Raw genomic sequence first — 19,992 nt, 5'->3', positions numbered from 1 at the left:
TTTATTTATTTGCTTATTTATGTTTCCTATTTTTAAACTGCTGATCTCTCTCATAGTCATGGCCACATAGAATCTCAATGAGTCTATGCAGCAGAATTGTCTCCTTGCTATACAAGATAAGGAAAAAAGATATTAACTGACTAGTAACCAAATTCTAGATAATAAAAGGGAAAAGTACAATTCATTGCGTTGATTATAAGAAAAATTGCATAGGTTTCAAAGGTTATGATGGAATATAGTTCAATTTTCCCAAGCACAACAGTAGTTACAATTATTGAACAGTACAGGCTCACTACAAACTAATTCAATACTTCCAATGAAAGGAAATAGCATAAAGCTATTTCAAATGTTAATGAAGCAGAAATAAGCATATTTTATTTTGCTCATATAATCAGGGAATATTTTTCATAAAGACTACAAACCTTAAACTAAAACAACTGAACCAAACAGAAATTGGTTAGCTCACTTTAATATCCTTTTCATCCCTTTTAATGTTCCCTTTATCTAATCCAAATTGTACACTGTTTTCAATAAAATCAATATACAAAGATAAATACTGGTAAGTACTAAATAATCCAAACAATATAATCAAGTCAGCAAGCAAATTCAGTGGTCAGCAAATCAATCCAGGTAAATGCAGCAGAAATTAATCAATGAATTTGCAAAAGTTCACCCACCTGTTCTATAACTACAATGATATTTAAATGTTGATCAAAATCTGCAGTTGACAAACAATGACCCTCAAAGTTATATTACAGTATTGTTAATCAGACTCTCATCTTCTCATTGAAGAATGACACTGGGATAAAATGGAGATCAAGATAGGACAATATTCAGTGTACCTGTACTTTATATCTGCCCTCAACTGAAGAGTGTTTATTTATTTGCCATCTCTGAAACTTATAACTGAAAACCTTGGCCTGAAGAAGGAAACTTGGCTGCCATTCAAACCAGTCAACTGGGAGGGAATCTGACCGATTTTCAGAATGCTTGAAAATTTAGCTTGGTGCGTTTTGTAACTTGCTTTCTTATTTGATGTTACAAATGTATTACTTCATGTGTTGTTGCTTTCTATGGTAACATCTCTGCATCAGTCTGTAGCATGCCTAGCTCCAATCTTAAAGTATAATGTGAATTCCTTCGTGAAATTTTCCTTTTGGATTTCACTGAAATGTAGGGACACTGCTGATCTCTGTAAAAATCATTATGCAATGAAAGACAACATATTTTCACATGTTTCTTGATCATCTTGTAACTGAGTTATTTCAAGAACATTATACTAACCCAATGATAATTTGATCAAAATATTCTCTTTTGAAAGAAAGAGCAAAAACAAATTCTTTGTAATAAATTGAATGACAATAATTACAAAGAAGTGCAGCAGATTTTTTATAAATGTATAGTTTCAGCTTTCCTAATAAATGGCCATTTTCATAAATAAATCCTATTATTTAATTGAAATCTTTCTGGTAAATTGAAATTGTGGATTCAGCTGTTACTTCCTGTAGCAACAGAATAAAAATGCTCTATCACCTATGTTATGGCCCTTTAAATATTTAGATAGTACAATCGCATCGTATCTTAATACTCTTTTCTCCAGGCTCAATTTATACAACTCCTTCAATTTTAGTACACTTAGTCCTCTGAGAATATATTTCTCTATTGAGGATCATGACTTCAAATCACTTTTATTGAAGGCAAAGTCAGATCAGATCAGCTGGTTCTTCCTTTGATCTCCACAGTCAACTGAAAGCATTTTATACAGATGCAACTGTACGATTTCAAAACTGCATGTGTTCAACTATGTATGTGATCACTCTTCTTGGAAGATATTTATTTCTATATTTGCAAGTACTCTGCCTTTTCCTCCAAGAATTTATTGTTAGCATATAAAACATTATTTACTACATTTTCTACAGGTCTGAAAGAAAGAATGATTGATCCAAAATTATTCAGATAACCTCTGTATTTGGGAGTGGAGCTGATCCATTAATCATGACACTTCAGTGATACCTCACCTTCATGGATATGGTTACACATCTTTAGAGTTCCTTCACACTTCTAAATCCACAGTGCTCTTTCTTTAAATAGCATGACTATATGGAGAAAGCTATTCCATCTCTTCCAAGAGCACCATCCCAGCAAATGTGAAACTGACTGACCCAGGACTCAGACTATGTTATCAGGAAACTATCAACAAAAATGTCAGAGGCTGAAAGAAAAGGTTTCCAAAGCAAAACTACACATGGATTTGAATTTTCTAGAGCCCATTCAAGATTTAAGATAGGAGTCAAAATATGACTCTGAAGGCTCATTTGGGGAGCACAGAAGAGTAAACAGCCATGAGACTGTCTGGTGGTCTGAGAGCCCAACCCACTATGGCTTTCATCCTTGCCTCCTCAAATTTTAACTTTTTGATACTTGTTTATCTTTTAAGATTTTACTGTACACTGCCCAGAGTCCCACTCTCAGGAAAATGAACAGTTTAAAAATGTGAAAAATAAATACATAAATAAAAATATGCCTACAAAGAGCTTGGGCATCCTTTTTAAAAAATGCAACTTATCCACATACAATCTATAATAAAAAAGTAAAACAAAAATTCCTCACACTTCCTTATTCATGTAAATTCATCACCATCTGTTATTTTATAAATTATTCTTGTGAAAGTCAGTATATTATCTGAGGATTAGGCCAGTATATATCAGTATATCTGATTTTGAAAGGCAACGGATTTTTTTCAATTAAATTCTGCAACAAGCACACCATGTTTTATTTTTATTCACGTTAAGTTTCTTCCTTGTTTTTTCCGCTTTAATTTTTTTTTGGCGGGGGGGGAAGTAAAATTGCTGGACATTTAACATCTATTGATTAATGAGCCCAGAATTTTTGTTTATGAGTTTTTCTTCCTATCTACGTTTCAGGTTTTTATTTTCAAAACATTGTGAGAGCCCTGTTTAATAGATGTAGATTTGTTTTTCTAGGCTCAAAAGATCCAACATCCACTGAATAGTTTGCTTTTTGCTATTTTTCTAAGAGTCATTTATACTTTGCTAATGCTCCTCAGATAAAACATCCGAATGCAATTCACAATTTGAGCAACCTCTATTACAATGCTGGTTACACTGTAGGTTCTCCACCTACTTTTATTTTCAGAGGCCACTATTAGAAGTCTTCATAATTAATTTCATTCTATATTTTCCAATGATTTTATTAAGCTTCTTTTAAAATCTTATTTTTCTTTTCTTACAATATTTTTCCATTTGGTGTCATTCTTGATTATCTTTCCTTGTCTTTTTTGTTTGATATGAAAGGCTGTGCCCTGTTGTCATGTGTTCTGATTGCCTAAGGCTTTTATCTTGATCTTTTCTTGGCCACTCTAATAGCTTTTTTAAAAACACCATTTGGTAGTTTTCTTATTTGAAGTCTTAGAAGTACATTTTTTGCTTCAGTTTTCACAATATCTTTTATCTTTTACTTCATCTCTTTAGTTCTCCTTTGAATAAATTTAGTGCATTACACTGCACCTTATCCTGATCTTGTTTGTAACTTTCCAGGTCATACAATGCTAACATATTCTTTAATGTTGCAAAGTTAACCCATATATCTGAACCAGTAATTAATAGTCTCCTCCATAATTTACATCTGAGAAAATCCTAGCTGAATAGATTTCACTGTTTTTTAATATGTAGTCTCTTTGATTCTGATGTTATTGTTAGGATGTTCATGTCTATATTTATATTTCAGATATTATTTAAAAATTATCTTTACAATACTTCTATTTACTTTTATTATTGCATTTACCCAGCTAAAGTTTTTGTGATTCCAAGTTTTTCCATTTTTCCAATTTGGATGACTGAAAATCTCCATGGGCAGAAACTATTAATTGTCCAGTAAATAAATACTGCTGGTAGATGACACGTTCAAACAGCAAGGACTAACAGAGGCATCAGCTGAAAAGAACATACATTGTGCTGCTGCATCCTCCCACACCAGTTTTCAGCTTTCTCAGAGTTGCCCCTATAAATGAGTTAAAGTGAAGCAGTTGCTTCTAGATGTGAGGGATCAAAGAATAACACTGCAACTTAACCCAATTTGGCAACATGTTCTAAGTAATAGAAAGCTTCCAAGAGAATGTGTGAAATATTAAATTGCTCCCTACCAGTTTTGTTGTTGCCACCAGTGTCTTTAATGTTAGTATGCAAGTAAAATTAGAATATAACTACTATATCAGATGGAAGGCGAGTATGACAGCATATATTGGAGAATATCCTTTAGAAAGAAGAACTACTGAAACAGTATAGTTTGTGTGTGTGAGAGAGAGAAAGAGAGAAAGAGAGAAAGAGAGAGACAGAGACAGAGACAAAGACAGAGACAGAGACAGAGGGAGAGGGAGAGGGAGAGGGAGAACTGGTACTTAATAGAAAGGGGAGCTTGTGTGATGGATTGCAGTGAAACAGATCAGAGCAGAATAGGAGACAGAGGAGAGTAAGGATAGTCACTCCCTAAAATGTCCCAGGGTATACCAGTTAGAGTAAGAGTGGTAAGATTTTAGTCTAGCAAGATTCTGTCCATTGTATGTAAGCAAAAAAAAAAAAAAAAACTGAACCTGACTAGATTGTTCTATGTCCTTCAGCTTAGCTTGACAACGTCATATTATCACTGATTGGAAATTGGATTAGGGTTAGGCAGGATTTTATGTTTAGAAACTTATCATGACATATAATTGAATACTGGAGAAATTACAAAATAGTTTCTTATTGAATAGTATGCAATGCTCCACTGTTTGCATGATTACTTTAGCTTATTTTAGTGGGCACTGTAAACATTTTACTGTGAATGTGATTTAGCAAGCACATTTAAGTTCAGTTGATTTTATATGAAATGTATACAGTCCTTTTAGCTTTTATTAATTGGTATAATTATGTATTATACTGAACAAAAATAAATGTGTGTTGGCTAAATCTTTTCACTTGAGAAGCATGCTATCTTCCAAGAGGAGAAGTGACAGACTAACTGTCAATACCCATCAAGCTGAATAACTGATATTCTTTCCAGTTCAGTAATCTGAAAATAAAAGTATTACAATAGCAGCTATAACCTCATATCATATTTGATTTCAATGCTATAAGAAGGCTTTGACATCTTCTCTAACTGATCACCAAAAGACATTGAGTAGGTATGAAGGATTGAAACACTATTATGATAGAGCTACAAGTCATCTTCACTCATATAATGGAAAGAGCAATGACCATTATGATGCAATTTTATCTATTGCTAAAAATGGATAAAGAATTGGAGATCAGCTATCTGAGTCACATATTTTCTTGAGTATGGTTTTAATTGGTCAAGGAAAGATTCTTCCATTTCAATCTCAATATGGTTATTATCCCAATAAATATTTGATTATGACCACAATTGAGCCCAATATTTGAGTCCAACAATAGGCCTGTACTTCAACATACCTGCCACCTAAAATAAGGCCTCAACAGATAAAGAGTAAGGCAAAATACATGACTTGTATGGTGTAATATTTCTGCTAATACGGGCCAAAGTCTGCCCTCACTGTCATGCATTTCTATTCCCTGGAGAAATTGTTGATTTCTGTTGTATGAATGGAAAGGTCACAGTAGGGAATTTACAACCTCTACCTAATTAATTCCTCCATTTATATAGCAATGATAAACCTGCTGTAAACCATTTCAGGAAGAACATCAGACAATAAAACTGCCTCTTCCGAATGACATGGTGTCCAAGTTGTCCTTTCAATGTTTCTCTGCTTAAATAAGAAAATATGACCCACTGTTGTGGTTAGCCGGCAGCAGGTGCAGATGGCTGAGGAGAGTGAGGATTCAGATGACGGGCCAGGACCATTAGGGAGTGGACTGCTGCCTTCAGAGATTGTGGGGGCTGGTAGCAGTGATGAGGTTCCCGAGGAGCCTGTGCCAAGTGCGTGTGCACGAAGGATTGGTCAGAAGAAAAAACAGTTACAACAGCATGGGCGACTCAGGAGTAAGGCTACAAGGTAATGGCCCATTCTTCAAGAAGATAAAAGCCAGCTGTGAAACTAATCTTCTTTGCAGAAGGCAAAGAAGTTTTGAAGTTGGCCTCATGGACATTACAGTTGGTATTTGAAGACTCTTGTAAATTATTTCTTATATGTTGTTTTTTGTCAGACTTGAAAAAACTTGGCAAGGCTCTTTCTTGTTGGAGCTAATTAGCTGGAAGCAGCCTTTTATCTGTGAAGAAACAGGATTCTTAGCTGAAACTTAAACAGATTATACTTCTGCCTTTATCTTGTGTTTGCTTTCTTGGAAGCAGATTGGGTCGGAACACCCACTGGGCTAAAAGTTGTCAAGGAATTTCTTAGATATTAATACTACGTTGTCCTGAAAAGTTCAGCTGATAAAAAGTTCAGAAACCACCACGTGCTTAAAAGTTAATAATTAGTGTTTCATTCATCCTTTCCTTAGCAAGTCATTCCTTAGCTTTAATATTAATTCACATAAAGCACAATTTAAGTTAACTTTTTTCATTTAACCATAGGAATAGTATGCTTAAGATTTTTTTAAGTGGCAGCCAATAGTGCTATGCTAGGCATTTAATCATTTTAAGGGATATTTTTTTATAAATGAATCAAGTCATCCCTTAGGGTTTTCCTTGAGAGAAAGGTAAAGGGCAATGATTTCATCTTAGTTTTTTTCTTATATAACAATAAATAACCACAATGAAAATTTGTCAAAAAAATAGTTCTGTTAAGCTGAGATCTGATGCCACTTCACACACATTTCAGTCTCAGCTTCATTATACCTTATTTTGAGGATGCAAAAAGGAATATTATCTCCAGAATACTGGATTATATTAATTTTGTAGAGACATGAAAAATATGAAAAAGGAAATAAGTTTAAGGAAAAGAAATAACTTTAAATAAGTTACTCTTCTCCAGGTAGAAAGGCCTTTGATCTAGCAGATGCTTCTTTTGATGCCAGATCAGTGTTATAGGTCATAGAGGGACTATTAATAAATTTACCTCCATAGTCTGTAAAATAGCTCTAATAAGATAATAGAATATTTAGCCATAAATTATGTCCCATTTTTCTCATCTCTTCTGTGCAGAAGAACATCCAATGACTAAGATTTTTATCAAAAGTGTATCAGCATACAAGCAACAGACATGTGCATAATATAGATCATTTTAGCTTATTCTTTTGTACATAGCCATTTTATTTTCGGTTTTCATTACAGATTAAAAATATTTACACATATTATATGTATAATTCATATTATACTTATAAGAGCTTATAAGTAAAAAAACATAGTCCAAAAATTTCCAATTGTCTTATTGTTTTATATAATAATCAGTATATCAGTCAGATTGTAAAATAATTCCAAATCTTTGGATGTTTTGAGAAGCATTAAGTAAAAGTTGAAATTTAGAAAAATATATTTAAGGTTCATCTGTAGTTAAAATAGCTTTTGTTTCAGCAACTAGTGGAAGAAAAAGAAGGCAATAATAGACCTTATGGGACAATGGCAAAGATAGGATCAAAGTCATGGATTATTTAGAGAATTCAGATATCATCTTTATTGTAGACAATAAAGTTAGTGTTCACCTAGTCTAACCACCTGTTTCATAATGACTAGGAATATATCTTTGGGAAGCTTATGATTGAAAAAAAAATTAAAAATTATTAAACATTTATCTACTGTTTGGCTCTTTTATCTTGTATTTGACTATATGATACAAAGGATTTCTACAGGTGAAGTTGGTGTCAAAATGTTATTGGATAGGGACAAGGGGAAATGTGGTGGACAAAGTCAGGAGTAACTTCAAAGTTGCCTTGACATAAAACAAAGAGGATGACTATGTCCTATTTTGCAATATATGACACTCTTCTCTATTTAGGTAACATATAGAAAGTCGGTTGGACTGAGATGGCCTACTAAAGAAATTGAATAAATTAATAATAAAAAGCATTCTTTTAGATTTGAGGTGTGTAAGATATTAGAAAAATTGGCAAACTAACAATGATCAAAGCTTTTTTTTTTCCCCTGCGTTGCATGTTTGAAAGATGTGGCCTTTCAGACTGCTCCTGTTTCATTCTAATCCTCTTTGGGAGCCACAATGTTAGAACTTGACAAAGAAGAAAGCAGAATCTCCTATAAAGGCTGCAGCTGTCATTTTCAAAGTGGATCTTTGTTAGAAATGTCACTAACAGTGTCACCTTTCCTAGTAAGCTAAGTATCAATTTTGTTTTCCCAGTTCACATGTGAGATGCTTGTCCAATTAGTTTTTATCAGGTTAAAATAAGAAATTATAGAGCCATCATTTCATGGTGCAATACACCTACAAACCTTTTGTTATAACTTAATCAACTGTATTTTTTTCAAACATCTTTATTTTTTCAACCAGTCATTATACTGTGACAATTGTTGGGAAAGTTCTGTGTTCTATACATTTAATCATCCACCACCCAAGCTGATCCCTTGGGGGAAAAATCCTCTAATTTCATCATACTGCTGCTGTTCTCAGGAGGCATTTCCCACATACTTTTAACTTTGCTTTCATAGATGGGAAGAGAGCAACATTTAAAGGCCAGTGAGGATTTCTATGCTTTCTAAAAAGAAAAGTTTATTTTCTCAGAACTATGAATATTGCAAGAAGATTGCTTAAAAACTATAGTGTGAAATGAATTCTGTCTTTCCCTATGATGGGGAAAATGCCTCTGAAGGTGATAATGAATAACAGAAAGTTCTTAAGATAAACTTTTAATGTAGATTTTTAGAACTATTTAAAATTGTATTTTTTAACACAGAATTATTGGTTCTATGTATTATTGCATTTGATACAAGTGTATTTGATTGTTGTGTACTGCTTTGGTACTTTTGGGGCAGGGCAAGGCAATATGTAGATAACATAAACATATACATAAATGCAGACTTTTTCTAAAAATCTGAAATGGCAGATAATTTATTATCTTGTGCAAAACTATCTACATGGCCTAACCTGAGACATAGTTTTGAAACTGGGAAAGTCTCACCATAAAGAACTGGAAGATGCAAAGACAGGTCTATATTCTTGTGACAATGACAATGACTTCTCCCTCCTCCCCTGCACACACATTTTCTGAAATAAAGACATGCCTTGTTTGTCTATTCCAGTTTAAATCATCTTTCTCTTTACTGCTAAAGGAAATATCTCAAAAGAAGATTGATTCCAAATTAAATGTCAGTCAAGAGGAGGAATTCCATTGTCAGTCAGACTTGAATTGGTTCACTGTTTTTGAAGATTACTCATTCCATTTACAATGCTTGTTTAATAAAACGCCCTTCAATTATGATAGGTCTCTCCCCACACCTTCTTACCTATCACATAAGCAGCATGAACTAGTACTATAGCCAAATCTTCACAGAGGACTAACCTAGTAAAACTTACACTTAGGAGAACAGATGTATTACCTGTTATTTACAGTGCTAGCAGCTGTTTCATTTCATTTTCTTTTCAGAAAGGAGAGGTTGTATTTTCCAGATAAATATAGCTATATGTCTGTACATTAAATTTTCTCACAACTGGTAGTAATTATACTTTTATAGTTATATAAATTAGGCAAATATAGATACAGGGGACTAGATTTTAATCAAGTCATCTTTAGGCATATATGCATTTACTGTATAGATACGTTGTTTTTTCTTTCTTCCCTTTATTCTTTCAGAAATTTTATTTTCTTGTTTTTGTGGTTCTTCTTCCAAGGACTAATGTGAAGAATCCTTTTAGTGTTGTGGTTGTCAAATGCAATTGCTTATAGACTTTGGAGGTTGTGCTATAAAAAGGCTATTGAAATCTAGATAAAAATTGAATGAATGCTTGAAAAGTGTACATTGTGCACATTTATTTCAGTTCTTATTTTTTATCTACATTTATCTTCCCCTGTGTAAATACTTGATATTGCCAAGAATTGAAATGAGAAAGGAATGGACCCAGGCTTGCTGGCTCTGTATGCCAAATTCACTCTTCCGTCTATGCTGTCAGGTAGACAATATGAACTTTGAGTTGAATATAAACAAATACAATAAGCTTTGCAGGTAATTTCTTTTTTGTCCACCATCAATTCTAACATGTGGAAAGATGAATGCAAGACTTTTACCAAGAATCAATTAATAAAATATAATGAACAACAAAATATGGTCCTTTCAGAAGAACTACCCTTTCTTTTTCTTCATGCATTTTAGCTTTTTGAAAGACTTATGTATTTGTATATATTTAACATCTTGACATGAAAGTTCAATTATGTCATCTAGCACTGATTCCCCACTACTTTTTCCATAATCTCCCTAAGGAAGAGGAGATTGTACGGAAATTGACTGGATTGTGTCTAGCTATATATGGGACTTCAGACAAGCTCATGCTTACCATGGAAACCAAGAACTCCTTGGCAAATCTGGGTCCTTTCTGAAAGGCAAGGAGGCTTGCCTTCTCAATACTAAAAGTTTAATAACACAAAATGTACTGTGGGTTATATTTAGGAACACTTAATTTGCATAATGGAATATGAAAATGACTTGTAGACTGGAAGAAGAGCCATAACCCAGACAACTTTTGCATATCTCAGCCCATAGAAGGAGATAAGGATGGGAAGCATCCCAGAAGGGACTTTTCTCTAAAAATAAATGTAATGGAAGGGAGAAGTGCTTTCAGACTTGCAAAATTCTGTTACTGTAACCTTACAATAAAGGTAATATTAGTATTTTTAGTTTGTACTTGTTATCTGTACTGTTTTGAAGGGCTGACAATTTTTGATCCATTTGAGATCCATGATTAATGTCTCCATTATCCTAATGAGCATTATTTAATACAGATTTGTTATCTTGCAATGAAAACCATTCCCTATTCCTGCCTTAAGAATACTATATTGTAATTTCTAATTGAGAATACTTAAATGTGCCCCTGTACCTATGGTTCTTTTCAAAATGAAACACTAAAATGTTTTTAAGAGCACTTCAAGGCAAATAAGTTTTATGCACAACACTCCTATCAATCTATTCTAAATAAATGTATAAGATTCTGAGAACTTTATTGAAAATAATTGACAGAAAGCAAAGGTAAGGCTTTGGGAAAGGAGGCAATAATGAAATGTAGAGCAGAAGAAATTGGGAAGGTTACCTATTTTAACTATTCAATAAGATAGTTATCTGCATTAATCTTAGTTTGTTTGGAGACAATAAAGTGATGCAGTAATTGTTTATCTGGATCTGTAGATTACAAACTTACTTAAGACAAAATATAAGACCCACTGTTTTTTTTTAATTGCATAGGTATAAAAGATGCTTTCCCTACTAAGGCTGGCTAAAAGAAGTTTGGAATGGAAAGGAAGATTGGATGAAACAAACCAAAAGCAATCTTCAGTTTTGGGTAAATAGGGGTATTACCAGTAATGGGATGCTGCTGGTTCGCACTGGTTCTAGAGAACTGGTAGCTCCAGTGAATAGTTGTCCCCACCCACTCAGCCCCTGCCATTTCCTGTCCTATATTTCCTTATTTTTAGCTCAGCTGATTTGCACAGCAGAGTGGATTGCCGCACCTCAGCTGTTTTACTCACCAGCACTGACATAGAAGTGCAGTCTCATAGAACTGGTAATAAAAAAAATCTGAACACCACTAGGTGTTACTATCAGTGAATTCCCTAATTGAACCCATTATCAATAATGTTCAGCTCTTCCAGATTCTACTAACTCTTGATATTCTGTGTAAAAATGTGGATTTCCTACCAGTCTTTAATGCCTGTGCCAGCCATCTATCTTAAGCATGGATTTACATTGTCCTAACTGTAATTTTATACTTTTACTTGATTGGAAGCTCTAATGCTTAATGGAATTTTCTTCCTTCTATCGAAGGCAGGACTGTGGTATAAAAGGATTTTGAAAGCATTGATTGAAGATAGTGATGCACATGCTTGGAATTAAAGGACAACTTCCTACTATAATATGTAGTGTACATTTCTTTTCACAATAAAATAATCCATTCATATTCCACTTTAAACCCTATTATTCTTTGCTATGAATATTCTTTTTTTTCTTGCTTAATCTTGCTTAGAACCCAAAAGGTATATCAAGATTCAGAGAAGAGTGACATTTTAACATTCAACAACTTATATAAAATTAAGCATACTCTTAATTAAAAAAGCATATATGAAGTGTCCAAAGCTGTCAGAATGTGCCATCTATGGATATTTGAGAAACAACTTTATCTATGGTTTCATAATCATGGGTGCGTATGTATAGTAAGAACAGCATTTAGATTCAATTTTAAAATTATTAGTCACAATCATATGTAACAAGAAATATTCATACAATCAGATTATTTTAAAAAGCCAGAATATAATACTTTGTAAAGTGATCATAGTTGTATTAAAATCATTATAATCAACAATTAATCAGTTGGATTGCCAATGCTGAAAAAAACTAAGAATTCAACTATTATATCCTGGTTAATGGAACATGAAAAGTTAGGAGCCAGGCTCTTGAAGTCCACTTTAAGACAGATTCTGCTAGAAAACTTGTATACTTGTCATTATTATTTATTAAATTAATATAGTGATTCCTCTTTATAGAGCTCAATTCTTCTACATAATTCCATGGATAGAGTCTCTGAAATTGAATGTCTGTCTCAGAAGAAATTTTTATATGGGTCTCTTTATTAATCAGTATGCCATGAAAAATATATGAAAAATCATATAAATACAAAAGGATCTGTTTGGTGTAGTCGTTAAGATGCTGCCCTAGAAACCAGGTGACTGTGAGTTCTAGTCCTGCCTTAGGCATGAAAGACAACTTTATTTATTTCCTAAATTTCCCTAAGCAGAAGTACTCCCCCTCTTGAAATTTCTGCTTCTAGAACATAAGTAGCTATGTGCTGCCTTGTGTATTTCCTGTAAAAAAAATTTCTACAACACCCCTTGGAGATCATAAAGGTGGAGATAAATTAATAGGTCTACAGCCATCAAGTAGAAGATCATTATTATCTCCTGTCTGATCATGCAGGAGAAACATATTATGAGGCCCATCTACAAGAGAATGTCATCTGGCAGGATTCAGAAAGGCAGCCTTTTATGCTGTAGTTCCTGTCTTTTGGAATATCATCCCCTGATGATACTCCAAACCTGCTGGCTTTTCATAAAGAACTTTCACAATAAAATGTCTAAGGAGATTCTCAATCATCAGGCGTCTCCAACCTTGACAACTGTAAGACTTGTGGACTTCAACTCCCAGAATTCCTCAGCCAGCAAAGTCTTAAAGTTGCCAAGGTTGGAGACTCCTGATGAAGATCATGGTTGCCCCAAAGGAGTTTTTCAGAAGGCAACTGAACTTTTTTAAAACTGAAGAAGCTTCTTGGATTAGAAGTGAAATATTTTCAAGGAAAAAGTCGCCTTCTGGGTTTCACATTAAAAACTTTGCTCTCAAGACTGGGCCACAATTCTGTGGGTTATTCTATTGTCTGGTATTCTCAGCTGCTATTTATGTGGTCTTATTTCAAAGAATAACAGAGTTGGAAATGACCTTAGAGGTCTAGTCTAAGTCCCTACTTGAGCAGGAGAATCTATTCCAAATATTAGCCTCTACCTAGGATCGAACTCACAACCTCCTGATTGTGAGGTGAGAGCTCCACTTCTAGACCACCAGAGCTGCCCTAATGTTTATGTTTTATGTTTATGTTGTTTATGTTTTTAACCGCTGGTTGTGTTTTAGTTTGTTTCTATTTGGTTTTAATTGTTAGCTGCCCAGAGTCATGTATATGAGATGGGTGGCCATATTATATTTTTATCTCTCTATTTTCTATCCTTATCTTTATATTTAAGACTCAAACCTGTATTTTGGGCCAGTCCTAACACAATGTATTATGTTCATAAATGAACTAATGTGAAGAATAAAATCAACTAGCAGTTACAACAATTGGAAATTATGAACTATGTATTATATGTGACTAGTATAACATCAAGGACAAATTTCCTGTGAAGATTTTTTATGAAAAATTAAATCCAAAATCTTGCTCAGTATAAAAAGCAAAGCTAGTAACCTTTTCAGATCTAGTCCTTGAAATTATCTCAAGTTAATAGATTCAATTAAGGGCAGCTGTGTGGTTGACAGGCAAAATAATGGTAACATTTTGCTTGGCATTACACTTTATGGCTTATTTAGGTTTTGAGAATAAGCATTAGACCATAAGTATTTGCAGTTATTTAGGGATCCATCTTGTATTACACTATATATGGATCATATTTAGACAAAAAAACAGAATTGTTAATAAAGGTTTGTTTATGGGCATTTTTCCTCAAAGTTTTCTCTTGTGACATTCTGTTTAGTCATCTTTCCTGAAGGGATTGGAGCAAATTAAATCTGAGAAAAATATTAATAGATGATATTCACAGTTTTTCAATTCTTGAACTTTCAAGCACCAATGTCCAGCTTTTCTTTTCTTGATTACAGGGCAATATTAAAAGATTTGTGCTTCAACTAGATCTTGGCACAATTTCAGCATATGATAGTTCCCTGAGGTGCTGCAACCTTTTCAGAGGAGTTACATAATGAGAAAGTTTAAGCAGAATTAAGCGGGTAGAATTCTTTTCTGGTGCCCAAATTCTCTTTCTAACAAATTTGCCTTTGAAGATCATTTTCCAGTTTTTCTTGCAAAATGTCAGGCTGCAATGTTGGACCAATATATAACTGCACAGTTCATAATAAATTTAACTGTACATAATTCATCTTCATATCAGTTATTCTGTCGTGAAGTGTGAATATTCTGAAAGAAATAAGTATGAAATCCATTTTCACTTGACATGGTGTATCTGGAGTAAGTAGGGGAAAAAATCCTACCACAAATTCCTACCCTTTTTTAATGATTGTGGCACTTAGCTGGCTGTTTTAGCTTCATCGATGAACCACTGTATAGCAGTACAGGAACTTACGGTCTGCTGGAGGCTAGTTCTGGTAGAATGGAGTATTCTTGGTTTGGAGGCATATATAAGCCACAATAATTAAGATAATTAAAAAGGGCCAGTTTGGTGTAACAGTTAAAGCATAGAAAGCAGGAGATGATTACTTCTAGTCCCCCTTTAGGCACATTGTATATCTGATAGTGGACAGAATTTATACCCTCTGAAAGTGGTGTAGGCTTGGGAAGGAGCTCACTTACTTTCTCAGAATCAAGGATACATCCTCTTCTCTTTCGTTCTGTGACAGAATATAGTCTGGATTCCCAGGAGAAGGGGAGTGCATTCCAGAAGAGGAAAAGAATTTCAGGTAGTTTGTGTGGGAGAAAAAGATTTAAGACTGCAGTTTAGTAGGAGTTCCCAGAAAATGTGTGCAATGGTGCAAGTTGCCTGCCTTATTTTGGCAAAAATTGAGAGGAGCAATAAAGAACTGCTTATAAGAACCTCCATCTGTCCCAATCTTCTTGTTCTGCAAGCGTTTCTTGTTGCTTCTCATAGTTCCAGATCTCCATTTTTAAGAATTGAAACACGAAGCCAAAAGAACTTCTCCCTTCTTGTGTGTTTTCTTTCCATTTTTTAAGTTCCGTTTTCAGTTCTTCTAAGAGTGATACCATTTTAAAAACTTTTAAACAACCACCCAGTTAATTTTAGTCATCTAGATGCAAAATCCAAAAATCACCAAGTAATCCAAATAATCCAAGGCTGTTTCTACTTGCTTCTTTTTTCCACTTTCTCTTCCTGGGGTTCTATTATTTTGTTACCAAGTTTCCATTAAAATGTATCTTTGAGGAATCTTGTTAAAATTTCACTGTAAGTTCCTTTTAATTACAGTTCCATTCCTTAATTCCAGGCAATCTTCTTCATTTTTCCAGATCCTGCCCTTCTATTCTTTTTTTTAATCCTTTCCAGCTTTTAAAAACTTTTAAATGTCCAGAAATCTTTATTATCCCTTTGACTTTTATTTTCAGCTTAGATGCCTATTAATGTCAAAGTGGATTTTTTTTCAGTTTCTTGCTTAAGTCTCTTAGCTGTCAGTATAAGGAAGGGAAGAAAAAAAAACCTAATCCTTTCCCTTCTCTCTCTCCTTCGCAGCTTCAAAATCTTCTTTGGGAACAATGTTGTTAAGTTTAAATTCCAGGGTACCTTATTTGTTGCTTTTGCTGTTTGACCCAGTCAACCAAAACTTTCTCTTCTTATCTTCCTCCTGCACATTCTTTTCCGGTTGAATTCTTTGTGGTGGACATTTCTGACCACCTCTACAACCGCCTTCAGGAAAGGAAGTAATGGCCAGCTGGGGAGGAGAGATGCGGCTCTCCTCAACCCTGCAGGCAGTCTCCCCCATCTTCACCACCTCTATGGGGTGGCTTAGCCCCAAAACCAGCCGGCTCGGGGCACTTCAGCGACAAGCAAAGATTGAAGCCTAGGAGAGAGGAGGCTTCGGTCTGTCACTGAAGAAGCTCAAACCAGAAGAAGCCATCTTTAATGATCAAATAATTTTAAGTTGAGGGAAAAAAGAAAAGGGGGGAAAGAGAGTGAAAGGTTTAAGATTAGAAAAAACAACCAAAAAGAAGAAGAACAATTTGAAAGATAACTATAATATGAGAAAGCAACAGACGAGGGGATTACAGATGAGAGAGTTAGAAGTAGAGAGACGAGGGGGTAAAAAGGGGAGGGAGAAGAAGACGGGGAAGAAGGCAAGGAAAAGAAGTTGTAAAAGACAGAAACAAGAAATGGAGAAACAGGGAAAAGATATAAGGATTGTAACCATAAGTTTGTTTAGAGATAATGGGTGAAAATTTAATTGTAAAAGGGATTCTGCAAAGGTACATAAGATAGCTTTGTTATATTACAAATAGAAATAACTTAGAAACTATGATGATGGATAAAATATTTATTGTACTGCAGTGGGATGTTTGTTAATAAATAAATGAATTAAAATGATTGAGAGAATTAAAAGGGAACATTTTTAATTATTAGTATTTATAAAAATATAAGTGAGAAATATGGGAAAAAAAGAATTAACTATGGAAAGTTTGTAAGTGTTCCCAAGGAAGTATGATATTCGATTGAAAAGAAATGTTAAAGATGTTAAGATTTTAATGCATATTAATGATAGAATTAAATTGGAATGGAATGTGTTTTATTTACACACACACACACACACACAAACACACACACACACACACACACACATATATAATTTTTTCTTTTTAAGAATATAGTGTCTATTTTAAGAATGTACCAAGCAGAATTTGATTGGAAGTTATGTATTATATTGAATGCTAAAATCTTAAAGCTATACATTGAAGCTTAAATAAGAGCTTGAATGGATAAAATTAAGGGATATAAAGGTGTCATACTCTAATTGGTAACCACAGGGAAAAATTTGCTTAATAAGAAAAGATAATGTGAAATTGTAACAGGACAGACAAAAGTATAAATATAATGATTTGAATTGAGATAATTAAAACAAAGTTGAAAAAATTAAAAGAGGGGAAAATTATGTAGAAAATATAAAATGGTAATAAGATATGGAATAGAATATAAAAATGAGCATGAAATTGAGTTTTGTGTCTGTATGAAGAAGTGATGGGACCATGCTATTTTCAAAAAAGATGTTTTATTTGTATGTTGTTTTTGTGAAAACCCAAAAAAAAATTTCAAAAAAAAAAGAACCTCAATCTGTCTTTCTTGGTTTTCTGACCCTAACACAGAATATAGAATAAGAGAGTTGAAAGGAACCTTGGAGGTCATGTAGTCCCACCCCCCTATGCCAAAGCAGGAGAAACTATACCATTCTGGACAAATGGTTATCCAATCTCTTCCTAAAAACCTCCAGTGATGGAACATCCACAACATTTGGAGGCAAGCTTTTCTGGTTAATCCCCTGTCAGGACATTTCTCCTCAGTTGTAGGTTGCATTCCTTCTTGATACATTTCCATCCATTACTTCGTGTCCTATCATCAGTGCTTTGGAGAAAACGTTGACTCCTCTTCCTAAGACAGCTTTTCATTTATTAGAAAACCACTATCTTGTCATCTCTAATCCTTTTCTTTGTTAGACTACACATACTCAATTCCTGCAACCATCTGTATGTTTTACCCTCCGGCTCTCTAATTGTCTTTTTTCCTCTTCTCTGCACTCCTTCTAGAATCTCAACATGTTTTTTGTATTGTTGTGATCAAAATTGGACACAGGGTTCTAAATGTGGTCTTACCAAAGCAGTATAAAGTGGAACTAACACTTCATATGATCTCGATAGTATCCTTCTGTTGATACAACATTAGCCTTTTTGGCAACTGCAGCACAGGCTACTGGTTCATATTTAAATAGTTATCCATTAAGACTCCTAGATCTCTCTCACAGTTATTGCTGTTAAGCTCTGTATGGCCTATTCTATACCGGTACATTTGGTTTTTCTTGCTTAAATGTAAAACCTTAGTTGTATCACCATTGAATTGCATTTTGTTGTATAGGGCGCAGGTTTCAAGTCTGTCAAAATGCCCCTAGCTTAGTATCATCTGCAAGTTTTATGAGTTTCCCCTTCTATCCCCTCATTTAAATTGTTTATGAAGATATTGAAGGCTACTGGACCTAAGACAGAATCTTGGGGTATCCACTGCATATTTCCTTCCTTGTAGAAATCATTCCACTGAGGGCTATTTCACCTTTCCCAGCATTAAGGTCTTTTCTAGAGAGCTGGGTCTTCACATAGTGTGTGAAGTGAGATAATATGTGCCTCAAATGATAACTCTGGATTAATTTGTTTGTTTTTTGTCTGCCCATGATGTATCTCAGGTATCTTCTACAAAATCTCATCCTGCTTCTTCAAAGTCCAGCTTTCACTTATATGGAGGATCATAGGAAATTTTAAAAATTGCAATCCCCAGTCTAGTTCAGGTTTCCTAGCAAAATACTACTTCTCCACAAGCACCAAATTTTCTTTGATAGGTAGTCCTCTGAAACCTATTTATGATGCTAGTAATCTGTGTGGCAGATATAGCATTTTGTACAAAGCCACTGAATTAGCATGGCTAAACCATATAATACTTAATGGCCACTATGATTTTGTATATAGACATTCCCTCATGAGATTTGTGCCTACTCTGATGCTGGTAACAAATTATTAGCAACAAATTTTTACTGGACTCAGTGGACTGTTAGACTGCTTACCTGTAATTCATCCAACTTTGTTAAACTCCATATATTGTACATCTGTGAAGGAAAAAAAAAGATTTGGGAAATGAAACATTTTACATTCATTCAGTTACAATCCTTTTATAACTGTTTTCTATTAGAATACTTCATAAAATGCTTATGTCAGTATATCTAGATATATTTTATGATATATGGAAGATAAAAGTAAATAAAATTATTTTAAATAATATTGCTTTTCATAATGCCCAGTACAAAGTTTCCCCAATTATATTGTATACCATACAGTGTTGCTTTAGACATCCTAGATATAGTAATGAGTTTATTCATAAGTTCAGCATTATTGCCTATAGTAAATTTGAAAGAAAAAGGTCTATCAATAGAAGAATGTTATGGTCATTGGTAAATTCATAATGAATTTACCTATATGTTAATTGAAGAGGATTAAGGTTTTCATTATATTTTTAGAAAATGCAATGTGAGCTGGAAATTCTAATGTGGCTAGAGACTAGAAAATAGCAATATAATATATTGTGTTATGGTTTTCTATATTTATCTAAGTTCTCCCACATGACAAAGAATCTCAAGTTTCAAGGCTGTTTAGTTACAAAGCATCCACAGACAGAGAACATGATGAGCTCATAAGAGGTGATGAAGACAATGATAATAGTAAAAAAAAACCACTAAAGCCATGTCCTTCCTTTTCATCAAAACTGTGTATAGTACAAGATAGAAATATTTTAAAAACCCTGGCTCAGTGATGTCAAAAGGAATGATGTAAAACTAAGATAATTACATTGTATGCAGACTTCAAAAAGGCCGTTATATGGAAGAAAAAGCACAAAAAGCCCC

The 19,992-nt window shown here is 33.9% G+C and overlaps 2 long non-coding RNA genes across 2 annotated transcripts in view; one reads left to right on the top strand and one right to left on the bottom strand.

The window, feature by feature from the left end:
- LOC148125852 (uncharacterized) overlaps positions 1 to 19,992 on the bottom strand; it is a 104,749-nt gene that overhangs the window by 13,330 nt on the left and 71,427 nt on the right. The window contains exon 3 of the long non-coding RNA XR_015743568.1: positions 19,159 to 19,200. This is a non-coding gene — a long non-coding RNA (uncharacterized LOC148125852). The remainder of the gene's footprint in view (positions 1 to 19,158; positions 19,201 to 19,992) is intronic.
- On the top strand, positions 8,142 to 11,967 carry LOC148125853 (uncharacterized). Its single transcript, XR_015743709.1, has 3 exons — positions 8,142 to 8,233; positions 11,314 to 11,410; positions 11,893 to 11,967. It is a non-coding gene; the product is annotated as an uncharacterized LOC148125853 (long non-coding RNA).

The sequence above is a fragment of the Pseudonaja textilis genome, chromosome 4 (genome assembly GCF_049901715.1).
Source record: "Pseudonaja textilis isolate UNSWEBS1 chromosome 4, rPseTex1.2, whole genome shotgun sequence".
NCBI classification, from domain to species: Eukaryota; Metazoa; Chordata; class Lepidosauria; order Squamata; family Elapidae; genus Pseudonaja; species Pseudonaja textilis.
The sequence above is the reverse complement of the archived record's forward strand: the minus strand, read 5'-3'. Positions and strand labels throughout refer to the sequence as shown.